This window comes from Alligator sinensis, unplaced genomic scaffold, assembly GCF_000455745.1.
Source record: "Alligator sinensis unplaced genomic scaffold, ASM45574v1 scaffold1779_1, whole genome shotgun sequence".
NCBI classification, from domain to species: domain Eukaryota; kingdom Metazoa; phylum Chordata; order Crocodylia; family Alligatoridae; genus Alligator; species Alligator sinensis.
This window is the reverse complement of record NW_005843117.1, coordinates 5,704-5,932: the sequence shown is the minus strand read 5'-3', so window position 1 is coordinate 5,932 and position 229 is coordinate 5,704.

Below are 229 nucleotides of genomic sequence, written 5' to 3'. Positions count from 1 at the left end.
AGATTTAGACAGACTACAAAAGTGGGCAGACAAGAATAGGATGGGGTTCGACATAGACAAATGCAGGGTGCTGCACCTTGGGAGAAGGAATCCACAGCATACATACATACAGGCTGGGGAGTTCCCCTCTTGAAAGCACAGAGGCGGAAACAGATCTTGTAGTCATTACTGACTCCATGATTAACATGATTTGCCAATGCCAGACCGCAGCCAGCAAGGCCAGCCATAC